The sequence below is a fragment of the Canis aureus genome, chromosome 1, assembly GCF_053574225.1.
Source record: "Canis aureus isolate CA01 chromosome 1, VMU_Caureus_v.1.0, whole genome shotgun sequence".
Taxonomy (NCBI): Eukaryota; Metazoa; Chordata; class Mammalia; order Carnivora; family Canidae; genus Canis; species Canis aureus.
The window spans coordinates 100,567,095-100,589,365 of NC_135611.1; the positions used below are offsets into that span (position 1 = coordinate 100,567,095).

Genomic DNA, 22,271 nt, shown 5'->3' on the forward strand with positions numbered 1-22,271 from the left:
GTTCATGTTTTAGCATTTGTCAGTACTTCATTCCTTATATGGCTGAATAATAAAACGTGAATATATCACCTTTTGTTTATCCATTTGTCTGTGGACATGGTTGGCTTCTACTTTTTGGCCATTATGAATAATGCTGCCATGATCCTTCATGTACAAGTTTTTGTGTGGATATATGCTTTCAACACTCTTGAGTAGATAACTGTGGAGTGGAACTGCTGTGCTACATGGTAACTCTCTGTTTAAGCTTTTGAGAGATTGCCAAACTTGTTCACAAAGGTTATATCATTTTATATTCCCACCAACAGTGTTATAAGTATTCTGATTTTTCCACATCATTTCCAGTACTTATTACTGTGTCTTTTGGAGTATACATATCCTGGTGAGTATGAAGCAGTATCTTCTGGTTTTGCAAACATTTTAAATAGTTAAAATCCAGTGATCATATCTCAGTATATATCAGGAGTCAGCAAACTTTCCTGTAAAGGGTAAGATAATAAGTATTTTAGGCTTTGCACATCCTATGGTCTCTGCTACAAGTACTGAACTGTTGTAATGTGAAAGCAGTTACAATCTGTTAGCCAGTGGGGCATGGCTGTGTTCCAATACAACTTTATTTATGGATTCTGAAATTTGAATTCCACATAATTTTCGTGTGCCATGAGTACTATTCTTATTTTTTTTCAACATTCGAAAGTGTAAAAACCATCCTTAACTTTTGCATCATACAAAACAGGTGGATTTATTGTGGTTTGATGACCCCCACTGTCCATAAAAATCAGTTCCTCAGGATTGTAGCTCTAACTGTGAAAAGCAAAGCGACAGAGTTCAGATGAAAATACAGAACATCTTTGTGATCCTGGTTCAGATGAAAATACAGAACCTCTTTGTGATCCTGGCATGGGCAAACGTTTCTTAACCAAACCAAGGGAAACTGATAAGCCTGGCTACGTTAAAATGGACTGTTGTTCATTAGGAAGCAATATTATGCAAGTGGAAAGGCAAGCAGCAGACTGGGAGAAGGTAACTGTCGCTCATAGACGCAACAAAGTACTGATATACAGAATATATAAAGAACTCTGCATCTCAATAAGAAAGAATGCAGTTGAGAAACCGGCGAATGCCTTGAACGAGCAGTCCTGCCTGGCCAGGCTGGTGAAATCTCGCTCGGGAACTAGGTTCGCTCACACGCGTGCGCAGGCGCACGCGTACGACAGACCCACGCCCCGAAGTGACGCCGCTAGAGCGGTAAGTACTCCTTTTTGGGTTGGTTTTCACCGCAGGTCCGCCTGCGGAAGCTCGATTCCGGGCCGGGCGGCGCGGGCGCGGGCGTCCTGCGCGGGGCCGGAGCTGAGGCGCTGGCCCCGGGAGGTGCGGATACCTGTTCTCCTCTCCCGCCTTGTCGGCGCGGACCCTTCTGGCTTCCTCTCTCCTCCCGCGGGGCCCCCCCAATTGCCTCCCGCCATTCTGACGCCGCGCAGGTGCGCGCCTCCTCCTCGCTCACCTTGCTGGCCGGGCGCCCCGCGCACCGACTCCTCTCCCGACAAGGTTTGGCTGGCACAGCCTTCTCCGTTTCCTGGGCCCTGTTCCCAGGATTGCCTTCTCCCCTTTGCGTCCTCCTACTCCCTACCCCTTGCAAAGATCGACTTCCCTCACTGCGCCTTTGTAGTGCCTTGAATGTTTCCCACCTACCCCCAGCCACTGAATCTGTCCTCCCACTTTTCACTCCCACCCGCTGCACCCGGTCGTGGGCCGCTAATGCCCTGAAGTTGTCCCCATCCGGCGACTACCCCTCAGACCTTGGGGCCCTCAGCTGAGCCTCTCTGGTCTCCCTCAAACCTAGTCTTTCCCGAATCCGTAAATGACGACTCCCTTTTCTGCCCGCAGCCCTCAACCCCCACATCTTCTCTGCCCGAAATTCCCATGTCTACAACTCTAAGGTATTTCCAGAATTCAGCCGCTTCGCGACTTCCTTCTCTGACAGGGCACCTCCTCCGTCTCCCTTCCCTCTGCCCTCCCCACGGTCTGTTCCTCATTGGAACAGAGAGGTCGCGCGTGTCTGGGCACGTCTCTTCTGGGCTCCAAGTCTCCTACTGCTGCCCTCAGCAACAGCCAGAATCCCCAGGGGTTCTGGAACAGGGGCTGCTGGCCCAGGAACTGCTGCTGGGTTGCAGGTGGTTAGGAGCTTGTATCAGAGTCCTGCCACCTCCCTTGAGCAATGTGTTCCAAGTCGGCTTGGTTTCTGAGTTTGGAACGGTGGGTAGAAGTTGGGACAGTCAGGGACATCCGTGATAATTCTGACCCACGTCTGTGTGCTGCAGAGTGAGTGTTTGATGGAGACAGACTGCAGGTTTTTTTTTTTTTTGTTTGTTTGTTTTAGATTTTATTTATTTATTCATGAGAGACACCGAGTCAGAGACGCAAGCTCCCTGCAGGGAGCCGGATGCGGAACTCTGTCCTGCGAACCTGGGATCACGCCCTGAACCAAAGGCAGAAGCTAAACCGTTGAGCCTCCCAGGCGTCCCTGCAGTTTGTTCCTTGTGTCTTACCCACTAGAGAGCCAGCTCCACCAGACAGGAGTCTTTATCTGTCTGAATCCATTGCTGATTCATCAGAACAGGGCCTGGCACACAGTAGGAATTCAATAAACATGAGCTTGTGACCACAGGAGGGCCCTTATCCCAGAGACCTAAGATCACAGAAGGGGATTGTGACACATCTAAGCAAACAACCTTTGTCTTCAGGCTGTTGTTAGAGCTTTCGCCTTTGTAATATCTATAGCCTCGAGCAATGTGGGGTATGGTTTATGTGTGTGTGTGTTTGTGATTGACGTGCTTGATATATGAAACTCTGCAGTCTGCTTTTCTCAGCAGTCTTTGGTTTCTACATATACTGATTTCATTGTTGTGCAGTATTCTACCTTGTGAAGATGCCATAATTTATGCCCCACTCCGCCACCCCCACCCTCCTCCCCCGATTGATGTACAGCTGGGAAGTTTGCAGTTTTTCAATGTTCCTAACATGCTTTAGTGGGCATTTTGGACATGTGTCCTTATAAAAGAGTGTGGGTTTCTCCAGCCTGGGGTTTTCTTTTCTTTTCTTTTTTTTTTTTTTTTTTTTTTGATCCAGGCATTGTAAGAAACACTTTTACATTCTTAACCCATATGCATATGTAACTGGAGCAAAAGTTTTTATTTTTTTTTATTTTTTATTTTTTTTTTTATGATAGTCACACACAGAGAGAGAGAGAGAGAGGCAGAGACACAGGCAGAGGGAGAAGCAGGCTCCATGCATGGGAGCCCGACGTGGGATTCGATCCCGGGTCTCCAGGATCGCGCCCTGGGCCAAAGGCAGGCGCCAAACCGCTGCGCCACCCAGGGATCCCTGGAGCAAAAGTTTGATGAAGCAACACTAAGGGCAAGGTCTTCTTATGTTGGTTTTGAATTTTTAATGTTGACCCACCACATTGGTTTGCATTAAATTTTTTGTGTGTATTTTATTTATTCATGAGAGTCACAGAGAGAGAGGCAGAGAAGCAAGCTCCTCTGAGGGAGCCCGATATGGGACTCGATCTTCAGACCCTGGGATCAGGCCCTGAGCCAAAGGCAGATGCTCAACCACTGAGCTACCCAGGCGTTCCCGCATTTTAAATTTTGATTTCAACCCCAAATTGTTCTTCAAAGGGGCTGCACCAGTTTTTCTGCTAATAAAGACATGTTAATGATGTGGAAACTACCTATAATATAATATTAACTGGGAAAAACAATAAAAAGGGGCCCAAAATTGTATATACAGTTTGACTTCAACTACACCAAATCAGTGTTCTCTAGGAAGAGAACAGGAAGTAAAGGCATCCAAGACTTAATTTTCTTTGTACTTTGTTTTCCAAGTTTTCTATAATGAGTATGTATTGTATTATATATATATATATTTTTTTAAGATTTTATTTATTTATTCATGAGAGACACAGAGAGAGAGGCAGAGACACAGGCAGAGGGAGAAGCAGGCTCCACGCAGGGAGCCTGATGTGGGACTCGATCCTGGGACTTCAGGATCACACCCTAGGTGTGAAGCCAGGTGCTAAACCACTGAGCTACCCAGGGATCCCCTGTATTCTATTTTATAGTGATATTTTTAGTATATGTTGCCAAAGCCAGAACCATAATGATATTTTTAATAGTAACATATTTAAGTGGATTTGATGAAATTTTATATAAGTAGGATGCTTTCCTGTAGAATCTAAAATAGAATTCTAAAGTTCTGGGAATATAAGGCACAATATAAGAAATATAGTCAATGATACTGTCAACTACACTGAAAAGATAAAATAGAATTTGATTTGTCCTACTTTTATTGTAACTTTTCAGAAACATATATAGATGATAGAGTAAAGAGACTAAATTGTTTTCTTTTCTTTTTATTTTTTTAAAGACTTTATTTTAGAGAGAGAGCAAGTGAGAAAGAGAGTTGCAGTGGTAGGGAGGAGACTCCCTACTGAGCAGGGAATCCAACTCGGTATTCCATTCCAGGACCCTGGGATCATGACCTGAATCAAAGGCAGATGCTTAACTGACGAGCCACCCAGGTGCCCTGAGATTAAATAGTTTTCAATTTGAATCAGTTGCCAGCTCTGGGGAGCAACTGTAAGGCCAGGTGATTCTGGAGCTGGCTAGAGGAAATGGGTTTGGACAGCTCTGCCGTGCTTCAACCGCAGTTGTTCCAGGCCAACACACCTGGCTTTCCTGTTTTCTCCTCCATCAAACTTACTGTGCAGAAAGGATTTTACAAGTCAGCATTTTCCAAGGTTGCTAACTCCATGGTTTTCTTATAGCTCCCATGTAGTATATCCTCACTCTCCCTTAGAATACCTATAACTGAGTCTTGAACACCTTTTTGAAAACTTATAAATTCATTCTCATCTAATAGTGAATGTTGACCTTGGTGTAGTACCTCTCTCTGGAAGCATTAATATTTACCCTGCCTATTTTATATTTTGACATTTCTAAAATATTGGCAGAAGAGTATAATGAATGCCCATTACCCAGCACCTCGGGTTACTTTTTAAATTAATTTTAAAAATTTAAATTCAATTAACATATAGTGTATTATTAGTTTCAGTGGTAGAGTTCAGTGATTCATCACTTATTATACTTAGTGCTCATTAATCACTTGCCCTCCTTAATGTCCATCACCCAATTACCCCATTCACCTACCTCCCACCCCTGCAGCAATCCTCAGTTTGTTTCCTGTGATTAAAAGTTTCTTATGGCTTGTCTCCCTCTCTGATTTCATCTTGTTTTATTTTTCCCTCCCTTCCCCTATAATCCTCTGTATTGTTTCTTAAATTCCATATATGACTGAGATCATATAATAATTTGTCTTTCTTTGATTGACATAGTTCTCTTAGCATAATACCCTCTAGTTCCATCTATGCATTGCAAATGGCAATATTTCATTTGTTTTTGATAGCTGTGTAATATTCATATACCACGTGTTTGTCCATTCATCTGTTGATGGACGTCTGGGCTCTTTCCATAGTTTTGCTGTTGTGGACATTGCTGCTATAAACATTGGGGTGCAAATGCCTCTTCAGATCACTCCTTTTGTATCTTTAGGGTAAATCCCTAGTAGTACAATTCCTGGTTCATAGGGTAGCTCTATTTTCAACTTTTTGTGGAACCTCTAAACTGTTTTCTGGAATGGCTGCACCAGGTTGCATTCCCACCAACAGTGTAAGAGGGCTCCCCTTTCTCTGCAACCTCACTAATATCTGTCATTTCCTAACTTGTTAATTTTAGCCATCCTAACTGGTGTGAGGTGGTATCTCATTGTGGTTTTGGTTTGTATTTCCCTGATACTGAATGATATGGAGCATTTTTTTCATGTGCTTGTTGGCCATTTGTTTGTCTTCTTTGGAGAAATGTCTGTTCTTATCTTCTACCCATTTCTTTATTGGATTATTTGTTCTTTGGGTGTTGAATTTGATAAGTTCTTTATAGATTTTGGATACTAGCCCTTTATCTTTTTTTAAGATTTTATTCATTTATTCATGAGAGACACAGAAAGAAGGCAGAGACATAGGGAGAGGGAGAAGCAGGCATCTCATAGGGAGCCTAATGTGAGAGTCAATCCTGGAACTCTGGGATCACGCTCTGAGCCAAAGACAGACCGTCAACTGCTGAGCCACCCAGGAGTTCCCCCCCCCTTTTTTTTTATTAAAGATTTTATTTGTTTATTTATTTATGAGACAGAGTGAGAGAGAGTGGCAGAGGGAGAAGCAGGCTCCCTGCTGGGAGCCTGATGCAGGGGGTGGGGGGCTTGATCCCTGACCAGGATCACTCCCTGAGCCAAAGGCATACGCTCAACCACTAAGCCACCTAGGTGTCCCACTAGCACTTTATCTGATTAGACATTTGTAAATATCTTCTCCCATTCTGTCAGTTGTCTTTTGGTTTTGTTGACTGTTTCCTTTGCTGCACCACCTCAATGTGCATGTATATTATGTATTTATAATATATATTATGCATGTACATATGTATGTGCAATATGTATTTATACATATTTATAAGTTCTATGTGTTGAATATGGGTGTATATATGTATTTTTGTATTATATAAGTGTACACATGTTTGCATGTGTATATTTTTTGTATATGTATATGAGTATATATATATTTATGTATGTATGTATATTTACTTGTGTGTGCACATATGGATATTTCTTTATGTGTGTATATATAAGCATTTGAAAATTAAGTGTCCCTAAAAATTTCAGGATATATATTCTACAAATAAGGACATTCTTCCACACAACTCTAATACTGTTGTCACACCTAAGAAAATGAGCAGTAGTTTCCTGTTATCACTTGGTAACCTATCCCTATTCAGACTTTCTCAGTTATCCCTAATGCCTTTTATCCACTGGGGATCCCTGGGTGGTGGTTCAGCACCTGCCTTTGGCCCAGGGCGTGGTCCTGGAGTCCTGGAATAGAGTCCCACATCAGGTTCCCAGCATGGAGCCTGCTTCTCCCTCTGCCTGTGTCTCTGCCTCTCTCTCTCTCTCTCTGTCTATCATGAATAAATAACTAAAATCTTTTTTTAAAAAAGAAATAATTATAGTTACATAGGAAAGAACAGAAATGTACAGGGAGGTCCTGTGCACCTTTTACCTAGCGTCTCCCATTGTTAACATCTTGCACAATTGTAGGACAGTGTCAAAGCCAGGAAATTGATATTGGTATGATCTACAGAGCTTGTTAACTCCTACATACACATCCTCACATGTGTTGAGCTCTATACCATTTTAGGGTTCATACCTTGGTATAACCATCATAGTCAAGATACTCGACTCTACCTCATTACAGAATTCCCTCATACTCCTCCTAGGTAGCCACCCTACTCCCAACCCTCTGTCCCTACTTTCTGGCAACCATTAATCTATCCTCCTTCTCTGCGAGTACTTCACAAATATTTACGTCTTTTTGGTGGTGTTTTTAAAAATTTTTAAAAAGATTTTATTTATTTATTTATTAGAGAGAGAGGCAGAGGGAGAAGCAGGCTCCATGCAGGGAGCCCAACGTGGGACTTGATCCCGGGTCTCCAGGATCACACCTCGGGCCGAAGGCAGCACCAAACCGCTAAGCCACTGGGGCTGCCCTTTTTTGGTAGTATTTTAAATGCAACTTAGAAAAAATTTTCATTTTCAGATCATTCATTGTTAGTGTATAGAAATGCAACTGATTTTTGTGTGCTGATCTTGAATTTTGCAACTTTGCTGAATTTGTATATTAATTCTAATGGTGTGTGCATGTGTAATCTTTAGTGTTTTCTAATGTATAAGGTCATATCATCTGCACATAGAGATACTTTTGCCTCTCCCTTTCCAATTTGGATGCCTTTAATTTCTCTTTCTTGCCTAATAGCTCTGGCTAGAACTTCTTTTTTTTAAATATATTTTTTTTAATATTTTTTTTAAGTGGGTGATACCCATACCTCTTTTTTTTTTTTAAGATTTATTTATTTATTTATTATTTATGATAGACACAGAGAAAGAGAGAGAGGCAGAGACACAGGAGGAGGGAGAAGCAGGCTCCATGCTGGGAGCCCAATGCAGGACTCCATCCCTGGTCTTCAGGATCACGCCCTGGGCCAAAGGCGGTGCTAAACCACTGAGCCACGGGGCTGCCCTCTGGCTAGAACTTCTAATACTTTGTTGAATGTCATTGGTGAAAGTGGCCAGCCTGTCTTGTGATCTTAGAGGAAAAGCTTCCAGTCTTTCACCATAGAGGATGTTTGCTATGGGTTTTTCATATGTGGCCTTTATTATGTTGAAATAGTTCCTTCTGTTCCTAATTTGTTGATTGTTTTTATAATGGGTGTTAAATTTTATCCAGTGTTTTTCGGTATCAGTTTAGATGATCATGCACTTTTCCCCCCTCATTATGTTAATGTGATTATTATATTGACTGATTTTCATATGTTGAAACATCCTTGCATTCCTGCAACAAATCACACTTAGTTTTGGTATATAATCCCTTTAATATGCTGTGGAGTTTAGTTTGCTAGTATTTTGTTGAGGATGTTGGCATCAGTATTTATGAGGAATATTGTTTTGTCATTTTCTTGTAGTGCCCATGACCACAGAATGAGGTAGGAGGTGTTCCCTCAATTTTGGGGGGAGAATTTCAGAAGCATTGATGTTGTTCTTTTAATGCTTAACACAGTTCACCAGCCATAGGGATGACTCCGAGAGGTATTGCTAACCAAGTCCAGTACCAGAACATGCAGATGATTTGATCCACCCATGTAGTGTTTAGGACTAAACAGTGTGTGAGGAAGTCAGAGTGGTGATTACCTGCTGAGGGATAAGGATACTTTATATCATAATCTCTGGTTGCCCAACTGTCTACCTATATGAAAACTCATAGAGATATATCTAAAAACCCAGTGAATTGCTTAGTTTGAATTTTTTATGTTTAAGTTATATTATACCTCAATTTAAAATATTTTTAGGGGTACCTAGGTGGCTCAGTTGATTGGGTGTCTGAATCTTGATTTTGGCTCTGGTCATGATTCCAGCATTGTGAGATCAAGCCCCACATTGGGCTCCATGCTGGGGATAGAGCCTCCTTAAGATTCTCTCTCTCCCTCTCCCTCTGCCTCTCCCCTTCCCTCTTCCTTTCCGTAAATATACATATTTTTTTCTTCATCTTCTTTTATTTATTTATTTTTTAAATATTTTATTTATTTACTCATGAGAGACAGAGAGAGAGGCAGACACAGGAAGAGGCAGAAGCAGGGTCCTCTCAGGGAGCCCTATGCGGGACCCCATCCTGGACCCCAGGATCACACCCCGAGCTGAAGGGAGACGCTCAACCACTGAGCCACCCAGGCGCTCCTCTTCCTCTTCTTTTAAATTGATGACCACAGTGGTAGAGGAGATGCAAAATGGTGGGATTCTGGATTAATTTGAAAGTCAGAGCTGAAAGATTAGATGTGACTTTTGAGAAAAGACAAAAAATGGGGGAAGGGGAGGTAAGGCCCAGGTTTCTGGTGCTCTCCACTGGGAAAACAAAGTGGGCATTTACTGGAAGGGAGCAGCATGGGTGGGTGGGTACTGTCAGAATAGGATTCCAGCATGCAGCTTTTTGGCTCTTCATTGTATGATGTTTGGTAGAACTCTGAGAGAGTGAGAGATCAGCTGTCTAATATGCAGATTCAGAGGAGTCATGTGGATGGGAGAGAGAAAGTCAGTATAAAAATGAGAGCCTAGTGTAATGTGCTAGTTTGGGAATACAAGGTGCAGAGGAGGGAAGAAAGGAGATTTTGGACAGAAAGAGAAGCAAGGTATCACCAGACATCAAAGCATCATCTTGGAGACAGTTGGAGATCAAGGATCTCCTTCATGGGCAGATTTCAGATACATGTCTAGATCCTTTCATTAAGCCTCTGGAAATGGAGTCACATATGATGCATAGTTATGTGTAGAAACCAACAGCTTTGCTGTTTGCACAGTTGCTAGTTCTCCTTAATTTCTTGTTTCTTAGAAGTATGTTACTGGCCTTTTCTTTTCTTTTCTTTCTTTTTTTTTTTACTGGCCTTTTTCAATGGTAATTAGTACCACCTTGGTTATGGTGCGTCTCTTCAGTAACTGTCTGCAGGTTTAGTAAGCATCTAGGATCATGTTTCACTAGCCTCAGTAACTCCAGTGGTTTCTGCTGTTCACTCTGGTTTGCTTTTTTATATGGAGCGTGAAAAACTAAACCCAGGAAACTCACCTAGACTACATCTGTACTACCTAGACATTTAAGTTAATTCCTCTTTCCTTGGGGCACCTGGATGGCTCGGTTAGTTGAGCGTCTGCCTTCACCTCAGGTCATGATCCCAGAGTTCTGGGATCAAGCTCCACATTGGACTCCCTGCTTGCACAGTCTCCTACCTCTGTCCCTCCCCCCTGCTTGTGCACACTCTCACTTTCTCAAAAAAATCTTTTAAAAATCCTCTTTCCTTGAACACCCCAAATATGCTAGTTTTCCTAGCTTGCCAAGAGAGACCTTCCTTTCCTTCTGTAAATCTGTAAGCTATGGAATGGGTTCCAGGCTGTTCCCTGGTGAGCTTTGTGGTAGTTGGTGCCAAAGGAAGTGTAATCCTTGTCTTTCATGGTGAGCGTGTCACATAATAGCATTGATGTATGATAGGATTTATTCTCAAGTTTGACACTTCAGGTATGTGCTTGTCTGCACAACTTGTCTATATAAAATGAAGAACAACTATTTTAGAACTTCTGCAAATAACCACATTGCTGTTACAAATAAAGAGGCTTGGGGAAAGTGTTTAATCCTGGATTCTGAGGGGTCAATGAGAATGAGAAACCATTTAAACAATATTTTACTGTGCTAAGGATTGGAAATAGATCACAGAACCATCAGAATATAAAATAGTAAAAATAATACTAAATATTCCAAATAATCACCAGAAGAATTCTTCCACCAATTTGTTCAGCCTTAGTTAATTCTTATTTCACTGTCTATTAGTTCAGCAGTCCATTTTGATGAAGTCTTCACTTCCTTTGGGACTAAAAATAAACCCTGGAGATCCTGACTTCATCTTAGTTGAATCTAATACTTACCTAGTGATTATTAGCTCAAAATGCTATATCCACAAAAATATTTGTAATTAGAAGTACCTGGTTCACTCATTTTCTTTTATATATATAATTTTTTTTTTAAGATTTTTAATTTTTTTTTTCATGATATATATATAGAGAGGCAGAGACACAGGCAGAGGGAGAAGTGGGCTCCATGCCGGGAGCCAGACACAGGACTCAATCCCGGGACTCCAGGATCACACCCTGGGTCAAAGGCAGGCGCTGAACCGCTGAGCCACCCAGGGATCCCTGGTTCACTCATTTTCATGAAGTCTTTGAGATTGGCTTTTGTAGAAGACCCAGCTTCTATTCTGTGGCTTTTAGCAGAGTGTCTAGGCAGGAAAGCTGAAACCATGAGTGGTGATAAGAAATTGGAGTGCTGATGGTTTATTCCAGGAACCAGCAATATAATCTGGAGGAGAAGAAACACTCTGTTGGGGTGTTGTGCTGAGTTGTTTGGTGAAGGTAGGAGTCCCTCTCCCCGGAGGGTAAGGACACTTCTGCACAGTGAGGCCCTTGGCAAATTTCCACAATCTTTCCATCTTTCCTGTAAGCAATCTCTGAAACATATTTATATTGACATTTCATTAATACAGAATTAGATAGATTGGAGCCAACAACATCTTCAAATTTTTGTTTCTCTTAATGTATTACCTTGGAAATGCAAAATCAAAGACTTAATCAGAGGTGATGGATCTCTTAGTGGGAGAAGAATGGCTGCCCAAGGATAGTTATACTATTATAGCTGGGCTGCCTCTTTTTTTTTTTTTTTAAGATTTATTTATTTATTTATTCATGATAGAGAGAAAGGCAGAGACACAGGCAGAGGGAGAAGCAGGCTCCATGCCTGATGCCCGACGTGGGACTCGATCCCGGGACTCCAGGATCACGCCCTGGGCCAAAGGCAGATGCCAAACCGCCAAGCCACCCAGGGATCTCCACTGGGCTGCCTCTTACTTAAAGTAATGATCTAGTGTTTAAGAATCAACATAGCACTTTGATCCAGTGTTTAAGAATCAACATAGTGCTTTGCGCAGTGGCAGTATCCCAGCCAATGAGGTTTATCCGAGGCACGATGATTGCTGAGAATCAACATGGCAACAAAATAAAGCGTGGCAGAAAACAGCAGTTGTTAGGAATCCTGGTTCCCTCAGAAGAGAGGACCTTTTGATTTTCATAATTAAGGGAATAACTAAGTCAATCTGAAGCATAAAGAGGTATTTGGTGAGGTACAGAACCTCTGTCCTGGGCTGATTACACAGGAAGGAAAAAGAAATGTGGGGGATCCCTGTGTGGCTCAGCGATTGACGGCCTACCTTCCACCGGGGGCGTGGTTCTGGAGTCTCGAGGTCCGGTCCTGTGTTGGGCTCCCTGCATGGAGCCTGCTTCTCCCTCTGCCTGTGTCTCTGCCTCTCTCTCCTTGTCTCTCATGAATAAATAAATAAAATGGTTTTTAAAAAAGAAATGTGGTAGGACTTCAGCATGGCAGCAGTAGCACTGGTGGTGGCTACAGTGACGGCCTGGCCCGGGGCGGGCAGAGTTGGAGGTGGTGGCGATTGCTCTCCCTAGGGGCCGTCAGGAGCTCAGCGGGGACGGAGCCATCCAGTGCCAGCACCTTTCGGGTTCTGGGACAGCAGCGGCAGCGGCGTTCAGGTTCTAAATGGCTTCTAAGAAGTTGGGTGGAGATTTTCATGGGACTTTCAGTTACTTTGATGATGTCCCATTTAAGATAGGAGACAAATTCAAAACACCAGCTAAAGTTGGTCTACCTATTGGCTTCTCCTTGCCTGATTGTTTGCAGGTGATCAGAGAAGTACAGTATGACTTCTCCTTGGAAAAGAAAACTATTGAGTGGGCTGAAGATATTAAGAAAATCCAAGAAGCCCAGAACGCAAGGCTGAAGAAGTAGAAGCTAAAGTGAATTCTAAGAGTGGCCCAGAGGGTGACAGCAAAATGAGCTTCTCCAAGACTCACAGTACAGCCACAATGCCACCTCCTATTAATCCCATCCTTGCCAGCTTACAGCACAACAACATCCTCGCCCCGACTCGGATCAGCAGCAGTGCCACGAAACAGAAAGTTTTCAGCCCACCCCACACAAAGGCAGATTTCAATCCTGCTGACTTTGAGTGTGAAGAAGATACATTTGATAATCTGGAGTTAAAAACTACTGATGAGAAGGAAGAGCTGAGAAACATTCTGGTAGAAACCACTGGACCCATTATGGCTCAGTTATTAGACAATAATTTGCCCAGAGATGGCTCTAGGTCTGTGTTACAGGATGAGAAGGTCCTGGCATCCCTGGAGCAGGCGACCTTGGATATCAAGCCTCTTCACAAACCTAATGGCTTTATAACCTTACCACAGTTGGGCAACTGTAAAAAGATGTCTCTGTCTTCTAAAGTGTCCCTCCCCCCGTTCCTGCAGTAACCAATATCAAATCCCTGTCCTTCCCCAAACTTGACTCTGATGACAGCAATCAGAAGACAGCCAAGCTCGCAAGCACTTTCCATAGCACATCCTGCCTCTGCAATGGCACCTTCCAGAATTCTCTGAAGCCTTCCACCCAAAGCAGTGCCAGTGAGCTCAATGGGCATCATACTCTTGGGCTTTCAGCTTTGAACTTGGACAGTGGCACAGAGGTGCCAACCCTGAATCCCTCAGATCTGATCTCCCAGATGCCTTCCCTCTTTGTCTTATCTGTGTGCACAGAAGAATCATCACCTCTAAATACAGGTCCCACGGTCATACCTCCTAATTTCTCAATGTCACAAGTGCCCAATGCTCCCAGCTGTCCCCAGGCCTATTCAGAACTGCAGGCACTGTCCCCCAGTGAGCAGCAGTGTGTGGAAACAGTGGTCAACATGGGCTACTCATATGAGTGTGTCCTGAGAGCCATGAAGAAGAAAGGAGAGAATATTCTCTCAGATTCAGACAGATTCTCGACTGTCTCTTTGCACATGGACAGCTTTGTGAGAAGGGCTTCGACCCTCTTTTAGTGGAAGAAGCTCTGGAAATGCACCAGTGTTCAGAGGAAACGATGAAGGAGTTTCTTCAGTTAATGAGCAAATTAAAGGAAATGGGCTTTGAACTGAAAGACATTAAGGAAGTTCTGCTACTACACAACAATGACCAGGACAATGCTCTCGAAGACCTTATGGCTTGGGCAGGAGCCAGCTGAGACCAGGCTCTGCGTAGGCCCTGCCCTGGAACCACCCCTGCAGGAGGCGCTGAGGAGCCCATGTGGGGAACGAGAGGGGGGCACACGTCCCGATTTTCTTTTGGGGGTGGAAGGTCAGGTGTGGAGACTGTGCTTGCCAGTCTCTGAGCTGGGGGAGAAAGTAGGAAAGATTGGGGCATGTGAATGCCTCTAGCACTGCCCTGGCTTCTTCCATGTTAAACGTATTTGTATTTTGAGAAGTGTCCTTCCCACCTCGGCCTTCCAGAGAAACCTCCCTGGTCCTTCTGGAGTCTGTACGTCCTTAGCTGAAATCTGGCCCAGCTGCCAAAAGGAGGCAGGGAGAAGTGGTCGGAGGGCCAGACTCAGTGCTGCTTTAGGGCTAGATGCTTCCCTCCCCTGCACCGGTGGACTGAACTCTTAATCCAAGTTGAGTGCAATTGAAAGGTTCTTCCAGGGTGTTTTTTTTTTTTTCTTCTTCTCTTAACAAAGTCTCTTATTGTTAACACTGGTTCTGCAACGTCTCTGAGGTGCAAAGAATGCCCTTTCCACGTGGGGCACTGAGTTTGCCTCTTCTGCTAGGCAGGTACCATGCTTCCCTGCCCCAGCCTGTTTCTTTTGGCTTGGTTTGGACCACAGTCTTCTGCTACCCAGGATTTTAGAGCCCCCTAAGAAACAGTCATCAGTTTAAGAAATCATTGGCCCCTTCCCAGCACACTGAGTGGAGGAGAAACAGGCTGCAGTATAGTAGCCCAGCACTAACTCCACCTCGGTTCTCTTTGGAGAATGGCCTCTTCCCTCCAGCCCCCTGCTCTAGGATGACACGAGTAACACCTAGTCATAGAAATCAGTCTCTTTCGTTTGTTTTATATTCTGTTGTACATCATTAAAGATCTAAATACAAAGGATATACAGTCTTGATGAATCTAAAGTAATTTGCTAACTATTTTGATTCTTCAGAAAACTAATAAAAATCTAAAAGTTAAAAAAAAAAAAAAAGAAATGTGGAGAGTGAATGAAAGTTGAAAGCATCAGGAGGAACCCTGGATGGAATATGAGTAATTATCAGAGAGACGCAAGATTTCAGACATCTGTCCTTCCATAATGCCTTTTACTAAAAATTATTTTCACTGGGGAGGTATCAGTGTCCTCAGGAAATGAAGAAGGTATTAAAAGCATTACTCCAGGCATGAGAGGAAGGTGGGTGTGGTTATGGAAGGGCAACATGTGGCAAAGATACTTTTGGTGTTGGAACTGCTCCAGAACCTACCACGATGATAAAATTGTATAAAACTTAATACAGAAGCAAATGAGTACAACTAAAACTGGGGAAATGTGAGTAGGATTAGTGGATCCTATGACAGTCAGTTTCTAGTTGTGACATTTACTATAGTTTTGAGAAATGTTACCATTGGGGGGAAATTAGATAAAGTGTTCAAGCCACCATTCCCTATTCTTTCTTACAAATGCATAAGAATCTATAGTCATTTTCTTTAAAAAAAAAAAGATTTTATTTATTTATTCATGAGAAACACAGAGAGGAGAGAGAGAGAGGCAGAGACACAGGCAGAGGGAGAAGCAGGCTCCATGCAGGGAGCCTGATGTGGCACTCCATCCCAGGTCTCCAGGATCACTCCCTGCCTAAAGGCTGAAGGTGGCGCTAAAATGCTGAGCCCCCTGGCTGCCCTACAGTCATTTTCAATAAGAATTTCAATTAAAAAAAAACAAAAAACACACAAGGACCCCCTTGTGGAGGTCCTTCCCCACAGCCTGAAATATGTCATAATCTACTATTGGATATCTTTGGCCTTAGGGGAAGACTGCTGCATAAGGAAGAAGCCCAGAGGCCAGAATAAGCTTGAGCTCATAGATGTGTGACTAGGATGTGATATGAAAAGAGGACATGGGGATCCCTGGGTGGCGCAGCGGTTTGGCGCCTGCCTTTGGCCCAGGGCGCGATCCTGGAGACCCGGGATCGAATCCCACATCGGGCTCCCGGTGCATGGAGCCTGCTTCTCCCTCTGACTGTGTCCCTGCCTCTCTCTCTCTCTCTCTCTGTGACTATCATAAATAAATAAAAATTAAAAAAAAAAAAAAAGAGGACATGAGTTTATGGGCAGACATGGAGAGTGTGTGATTCTGACAAGGGCCATGAATGTGAGGAGGTCATGAGGGTCTGGAGCAGAGGCAGGTCTCCATTGTCCTGCGTGTAGAACTGGTCTGAACTCTACTGGAGTCCTGAGAGTTGAGGTAAAGGGAATAGTTATCTAGAGTGATATGTTCCCCAGAAGCTGTGAATCCTTTCACCTATGTGAGAGCTCTATAACAGCTGTGGTCCTGGAAAACCTGCAGATACATTGCAGCGCTCCCTCTAGTCCTGTTGCAAGGTGGTGGATCCAGGGTCTAACTAGGATCATGACCTGTATTGTCACATACCTTACACTTTCAGTGGAGCCTATAGTGACTGAGGTCTGTGTGTGGATCCAGAGGGTTGGGAGCTACATGATCAATCAATTAAGAACTGAGCTGTTAAAAAAAAAAAAAAAAAAAAAGAAAGAAAGAAAAAAGAGAACTGAGCTGTAAATGTGGTTGTTACATGCCAATGGGTGGAACAAATGGGCAAGGGAGCATATAGCAACTGGTGGGATCATAATAAATGGCCTTAGAATTCTTGACATATCATAGAGAGGGCCAGGATACTGCTTACTCATGCTTTGGGAGAGGGAGGAGGGGAGGTTTCCTTAAGAATCCACCCCATCTTGACCCCTGGTAAGTCAGCTGCTTTGGGAGGTATTGCTAAGATCGAAAATCTGTAAAGCCACTTTTATTCTATATAAATGGCTCCATCCTTTATCATCCTTTATCATGAGCTCTCACCACCCTGCAGGTCTGTACCTGAACACAGTCCTTGTATGCCTGGCTTATTTTACGGTGTGTGTATGATTTTTGAAAATTTTCCATGGAAATATACATGCTGAAAAAATAAGTGTACAGCTTAAAATGTTCACTTTGAGTCTTTCATTTAACATTATGCTTGAGGTATTTACCCATATTGTTTTGTGTACTTGTAGTTCATTTACTTTTATTGATGTTTAGTATTTCATCATGTGAATAAGCCACAATTCATCTGTTCCCAGTTTTTTAGACATTTGGTTAGTGTCCAGTCTTGGGTTGTTATGAAGCATGTTACTGAGAATGTATGAACACATTATTTTGGTTATACACCTATGAGTGAAATTGTGTCATAGAGTGAATAGAGGGTCAGTTTTAGTAGACTTGTGCCTGGCCAATTTTAATATTTACGTGCTACCACTTTTAACTCTTTTTCCCTCTAAGGATTCAAATATTTTCTACCTTTTCCCCTCCAGCGTGGGAAACAAAGGCCAAAATTGAAACATCAAGTCAGGATGTTGTTGGGGTGGAACCTTTTAATGTCATGAAAACGGGAAGATTCATGAGGGATGATACCTGTTTATATTAGGAAAAATCTGAGAATGTGAGGAACAGGTAGAAATGCTTCATAAAACCCTAAGAAGGGCAGCCTGGGAGGTTTAGCGCTGCCTTCAGCCCAGGGCGTGATCCTGGAGACATGGGATCGAGTGCCACATCAGGCTCCCTGCGTGGAGCCTGCTTCTTCCTCTGCCTGTGTCTCTGCCTCTTTCTCTCTCTCTATCTCTCTCTCTGTGTGTGTGTGTGTGTGTGTGTGTCTTGTGAATAAATAAATAAATAAAATCTTAAAAAAAATAAAAACCCTAAGAAGCACTTCAGGCAAACAGCATCCACCCAAAAGAACATGAAGCTCAGGTGAAAGGCTTGGTACAGGTTGTGAATATGGAGCATGAGTCTCTGCTCAGTCTATGCTCCATCTGGAAAAGGTCCTGTAGCAAAGGCTTTTCTGAACATGACTCAGATGTTAAGCATTCCTGTTACATATGTAATTGTTGAAAAGCTGTGAAGGTCACACACTTGATGAAACTGACTATAGAACAGCCATCAGCCAAGCTGGTTAACTTAGCCACCTTGGTGGAAATCTAACAGGAGATGAGTCCTCCAGATGTCCCCAAACTGGTGATTTTACAACCACTCTGCACCTCTTAGTGAATAGGATGTAATTTTCAGAGAAAGACAGCCATGCAAAGGGATAGGCTATGAGAAGGAATTTGATCAGGGTGCATGCTCTCATGAGAAGAGGAGAAATAACTCAAGATGAATGCTATGACTGCAATTAATGTGGACAGTCCCTCAAACAAAAATCTCACTTCCTTGGGCACCAGAGGACTCATACTGGAGAGAGACTTTATACCTGTATGATTGTGGAAAGTCCTTCTCTAAGAATTATATCCTGGCTGTGTATCAAAGAATCCATACAGAGAAAAATTTTATAATTGTGAAGACATTCATTGCCAGCTCTTGCCTTTATCAAGCACAAGAGGACCCACACAGGAGAGAAGCCCCGTGAATGCAACCAGTGTGGGAAGTCTTTCAACCACTACTCTTACCTTGTTTTGCATCACAGAATTCATATTGGAGAAAAACCATATAGATGTAGAGTGAGAAAAAATCCTAGTGTTTCCCACTTTATTGTCCATCTAAGAATTCACACAGGAGAGAAGTTCTATGTATGTACAAGAGTGTGGAAAGACCTGTATTAATATCTCATGCTTTATTAAACATGCGAGAAGTCTCACCAGTGAGAGATCCTATAAATGTATGGATGTGGAAAATCCTTCAACTGCAATAGTCACCTCATTGTGCATTAAAAAAAAAAAATCACTGGAGCACCTGGCTGGCTCAGTTGGTAGAACACACAGCTCTTGATCTCAGGGCTGTAAGTTTGGGCCCCATATTGGGTGTAGAGATTACTTAAAAATAAAATCTTGGGGAAAAAATCATTCTGGAGAGAAACCGTGTGAGTGTAAAAGGCATGGGAAAACTTTGAGAGCTCTTAACCTCATCCAGTACCAGAATATTCCTGCTAGTGAGAAAGAAACCCCATGGCTATAACCAATGTCAGAAACTTTAGGAATATCACTGGTCTCATTTGATACCAGAGGACTCATACTGGTAAGAAGCCCTAGAAGAACAGTCAGTGTGGCAAAGCTTTTTGGAACAGCTGCTGTCTGGCCAATCACTAGAAGATACATTCTCAGGAGACCCTGTACCAGTGTTTCAAACATGGGGACATTTTCCAGAATAGCTCTGCTCTTGTTAGACACCAGAGTTAGCACACTAGAAAGACACTTGTGGGGACTCAATGAATGTGACAGTGGCTCTGTCAGATTCTCTTTACTTAATCAGTGTCAGAGACTTCATATTGAAGAGAAGTTCTTTGAAAATAATAGAGTTCATCCTTAACTCCTTGGAACAAACTTTCGAGACATTGTGTCTATATAAGAAATTCAGATAATTCTTTTGCTATGTTTATTTTTATTTATATATATTTAAAATTTTTATTTATTCATGAAAGACACACACACACACAGAGAGAGAGAGAGAGAGAGAGAGAGAGAGAGGCAGAGACACAGGCAGAGGGAGAAGCAGGCTCCACACAGGGAGCCCAACATGGGACTCAATCTCGGAACTCCAGGATCTTGCCCTGGGCCAAAGGCAGGCACCAAACCACTGAGCCACCCAGGGATTCCCGCTATGTTTATTTTTAAATTTGAATTCTTGCCTCTCTTTGTATCAGAAGATTTGGCTAATATGCTGAGTTTGAAGTTTTGGTAAGATCTCTTGCCAAAACTCTTGAGTAAAAAGAATGAGTTTTTGAATGAGTAATAATATTGAAAAGTACTTTAAGTCGATGCTAGTCTTTATATGATAACTCATACCTGAGACAAAGAGCAAACATATACTCTCGGTAGGAAAGCTTCCAGTTGGAGATCTGATCTGATCTTCCAGAGTCCTGCTGTCTGATAGAAATATAATGTGTGTGTGTGGGGAGGAAGTAATATAATGTGAGCCACGTATATAAGTTCAATTTTTTTAGTGGCCACATTTCTGAAAAGTGACTAGGAACATGAACAGGTGAAGTTAGTGTCAATAACATTTTATTCTACCCACCTATATCCCAAATACTATCATTTAAACATAATGACATTGCTACATTTCAGATTCTCTGTAACTGCCCATCTGGTGACTACTTCATTGGGCAGCACAACTAATGGGTCAGAGAATGAGTTCTGGAGAAACCACCCTTATAGTACATTTGTCCCATTACAAATCCACAATCAAGTTTTTAACACAATTGTAGAAAAAGCATGTGCCTGGAAGTTAGTCCTTACACAGAATCTTTTTTTTTTTTTTGTATATTTTTTTATTGGAGTTCTATTTGCCAACATATAGTATAACACCCAGTGCTCATCCCGTCAAGTTCCCCCCTCAGTGCCCATTACCCAGTCACCCCATTCTCCCACTCACCTCCCCTTCCACTACCCCTTGTTCATTTCCCAGAGTTAGGAGTCTCTCATGTTCATGACACAGAATCTGAAAGAGTATACTGTATTTAATTTATTTTCGTGTACATGTTCTTGGGGTGCCTGGGTGGCTCAGTCAGTTAAGTGCCTGCCTTAGGTCAGGTCATGTTCCCGGATTCCCAGGATGGAGCCCTGCATCAGTCTCCCCGCTCAGCGGTCTGCTTCTCCCTCTCCCTCTGCTCCTCCCCTGGCTCATGCTCTGTCTCTCTCTCAAATAAATACATAAAATCTTTAAAAATAACATACATGTTTTCACATTTTGACATCTCAAATATCAGGGTAATCAATGGCATGCTATAGTTTCATTAGCAGCCTTTTTTTCTTTCTTTTTTTTAAAGTTTATTTATTCATGAGAGACACAGAGAGAGGCACAGAGACACAAGCAGAGGGAGAAGCAGGCTCCCTGTAGGGAGCCTGATGTGGAACTCGATCCCAGGACTCCGGGATCACGCCCTGAGCTGAAGGCAGGCGCTCAACTGCTGAGCCACCCAGGCATCCCATGAATAAATAAAATCTTTAAAAAAAAAGAAGAAATATGTGCACTATTTTGTACGTGTGCATGTGTGCACTTTGGGCCTTTTATTTATAAAAGAAAACCCTGTGCCTGACAATAAATAGGTATTCATTTAAGTAGAAAATCCTTGGCTTCTCAGAAGCCCTGTACAAGAAACCTGGCCTCAGTTAAAGAAAAATTCTATGAAATTGCATGAAAACACTGGACCAGGTGTATGTGAGCATTAATGTCTTGGTTAAGAGAGCATTTTTTTACTTCAGTCAGACTTGGGTTCCTCATGGGTTTACACCTCAATAGCTGTGTAATCTTAGGTGAATTATTGAACCTCACTGTGCCTTACTTCCTCACATTTAAATGTGGACAACCCTTCCCTCAGGATTAAGAGAAGTGAGGTGTGGAGAGTGCCCGGGATATAAGTGTTCAGTGTGTACTGGTTGCTTCTGCCCTCTTGCTCCTACCCTTGTAGTTGCTATTATTGTTGCTGCTCTTGTTGATGATATTTTGTTATTGTTGCTTTTGTTGTTGTTGCTCTTAATGATTATGACATTGGTGTTACTCTCCTCTGACTCAGGAGACTGAAAGAGAAGGGACACCAGCAGCCTTCCCAATATCATCAGTAGCTCATAGATGGCATTGCTTCCCAAACTCTAGTGTGCATGATTGGCTAAAAGCCTCCAGAACTGGGCAGAGTTGAAGAAGCTAGCTGGGAGAGCACTAGAGGACAAGAGGGCTAGACTCTCTAAGATGTGGCTGATGGCAGCTGGAGTGTGTATGAATGCCTGACCCGAGTGGACACAGGGCTCTAGGCACTGAAAAGATGAGGTCTTGGTGGGTTGAACATTAGGTATGTGTGCCCCAGAGTAATGGCGTATATTGAGATGAGAAGGAAGATGTTGCCCAGTGTTCTTTCCATTGTGGTACATCTCCATCCCACAGAGTTTGGGAAAGAAGCTAGTCTTGT

The 22,271-nt window shown here is 42.8% G+C and overlaps 1 pseudogene; it reads left to right on the top strand.

Moving 5' to 3' along the window:
• Positions 1-12,687: 12,687 nt before the first annotated feature.
• LOC144322279 (ubiquitin-associated protein 1 pseudogene) lies at positions 12,688-15,228 on the top strand (annotated as a pseudogene).
• The last annotated feature ends 7,043 nt before the right edge of the window (positions 15,229-22,271 follow it).